Source organism: Solanum tuberosum, unplaced genomic scaffold (assembly GCF_000226075.1).
Source record: "Solanum tuberosum cultivar DM 1-3 516 R44 unplaced genomic scaffold, SolTub_3.0 scf00661, whole genome shotgun sequence".
NCBI lineage: Eukaryota > Viridiplantae > Streptophyta > Magnoliopsida > Solanales > Solanaceae > Solanum > Solanum tuberosum.
Window position 1 is genome coordinate 90,661 of NW_006239581.1, and position 2,920 is coordinate 93,580.

The following is a 2,920-nucleotide window of genomic DNA, read 5'->3' on the forward strand; positions in this document are numbered from 1 at the left end:
AATTTAAGTTTGTTTTTAAAAAATATTTTCAACTTCAAAATTTTAATTTTTCACCCTACCATCGACCCACCCCCACCCCCCAAAAAAAATTTAAGTTTGTTTTTAAAAAATATTTTCAACTTCAAAATTTTAATTTTTCACCCTACCATCGACCCACCCCCACCCCCCAAAAAAAATTTAAGTTTGTTTTTAAAAAATATTTTCAACTTCAAAATTTTAATTTTTCACCCTACCATCGACCCACCCCCACCCCCCAAAAAAAATTTAAGTTTGTTTTTAAAAAATATTTTCAACTTCAAAATTTTAATTTTTCACCCTACCATCGACCCACCCCCACCCCCCAAAAAAAATTTAAGTTTGTTTTTAAAAAATATTTTCAACTTCAAAATTTTAATTTTTCACCCTACCATCGACCCACCCCCACCCCCCAAAAAAAATTTAAGTTTGTTTTTAAAAAATATTTTCAACTTCAAAATTTTAATTTTTCACCCTACCATCGACCCACCCCCACCCCCCAAAAAAAATTTAAGTTTGTTTTTAAAAAATATTTTCAATTTCAAAAATTATTTTCTACTCTACTAAAAATAAAAGATATTTCTCAAAAATATTTTTCATTCATAAATCAAACACTAAAAATCTTTTCTGGAAAATATTTTCTACTCACCAACCAAACATGAGAAATAAGTCAAAAATCAACTTGTTTTCCAGGAAAACATTTTCTAGGAAAACATTTTCCTTCATACCAAACACACCTTAAAAGAATCATTAAATTTGAGAATGCAAAGAGAAAGATCAATGAATGAAATGAATATTGAAATAAAGTAAAATAATTTTTCTTTTATTAATTAAGATAAATTATACGTTTAACTTCATGTTTGTATTTTTTTAGTTCTAATATCTACTTGTGAGCAATATCTAACATGTTTAGAGGAAATGTACTAATTGATCTTGGAATAAATTTCCAACAGATTCAAAGCATCAACTTGCAGAGGAATAAATTTACAGATGATCTTTCTTCTACAGGCGAATTAAGTTTTCTAAATTCCCTCTCACATTGCAAGTTCTTGAAATTTTTAATGATGGGAGACGACGACAACAACAACAATAACAATAATATATTCAGCGAAATTTCACTAAGTGAGATATGAAGAGGGTAGAGTATAAGCAGACCTAGTCACCTAGAGGTCATTTCCGGAAAATTTTTTCTTTTTAAGTTAACATAATTAAATACCTTCTTGATTTTGTGAAATATCAATTATTTAAGACAATTTTTAGAGGCTAAAACATCAATTATTTTGGATCAAGGGAGTAAATATTTGATATAACTTATTAAGAGGGGTGTGGGAGATGAATAAAGTTTTCAAAATGAGTCCACTAGCACAATAATTTCATGGTATAATTCAGGGGTGGTTATGTAAACACCTGATAATTTTAGGTATGAAAGTCGCAAAACAGTGACAGTTTAGAGTTTTTCTAAAACCTACGTGTATTACCACTTGAAATTTAGTTTGTTAAACATAATATTCACATGACATGTCATATTCCTCCGAGAGATATTTCAATATGAGTTTATTATAGTTTAAGGCTTTTGTCAACACTCAATGGTACTTCATATATAAAATACTTAAAACGATTGTAATAGTTTAGGGGTTTTTCAAGATTGACTTTGAATGAAAAATTTTACTATGGGTGAGGCCCAACCAACCAAAGTTGGAAGAGGCTCCACCCATTTTTTGACATGTGGATCATGGGACCCAAACTTTTAGTTAAGGCTAAAAATGAAACCAAAAGGAGAGAGAATATAAAGTTTGAGTGGGAATTGCAAGATAATTGTGGGGTCCATGTCAACTTCATTTAAATAAATTAAAATATTATATTGAAAGTGGAAAAGTGCAAGGGAATAAAATGTCATATTATTAGTTGATCAATATTTTTATTTTCTATTTTATATCCACATTTATTTAACGTGTTGAATTGAATATCTATTAAAAATATTATTCTTATATTGAAATTTGTTTACACTCTATTTTCTTTAAACTCGCGTTACTTTTAAAAATAGTTCTATATTACAAGATAAGATAAGATTTGTGTATTTTTTATTGTCTTCAAACTAATTTACTATTAACGTCAAATACCAAATTGAAGACATGCATAATTCTAATCACCTATTAAATAAACCCTTTAATGCTACTAAAGCAATGGGGTGAAGAAATGGAGGACAATATGAAAAAAGAGCGGAAAAAAAGAAAGTGATATCGTTTGTTTTGAAAACTCGAAAATCTCATTAAATGATTGTTGGTTAATTTTATCATGTTGCGTTTCATTTACACAAAATATAAATTATTTCATTAGTTAAATTATTTATCGTAGTGACTAGTGAGAATGTACATTATGTTAGCATTTATTAATTGAGAAAAGGTTCTATACAAACTTGTGGTCCCTCCGTCTCATATTATTTAAAATATTTTTTCGGAATTATTATTTATTTTAGATAATTAAAATAGAGTGTATTAAGAAGAGTTACAAGGCAATTAAGAATTGGGTGGTTAAAATTGAAAATCTCAAAAAATAAATTAATGACTAAAATTTAAATAATTAAAATTAAATTGTGAATTTTGTAATAAATAATACCGAATGAATTTTAGTAGCTCAATTGGTTGATTATATGAATTTTTACATTTTTGTGAGTCAATTTATTTATTTTAGTTTCACTATCTTCAATCTCTTTGAATTTATTTAAAAAATAATAATTTAATTTCATCTGATATATTATTATTTTATTATATATATATGTGTGTATATATATATCCGTCGATGAGTTCTAAAGTTTCTTTCTATTAAAATAAAATTACAAAGAGAGTTGGCAAGCAAACAAAGAAAATGCAAGTAAGAAAGAAAGAAGTATAAGAAAAGATTAAAA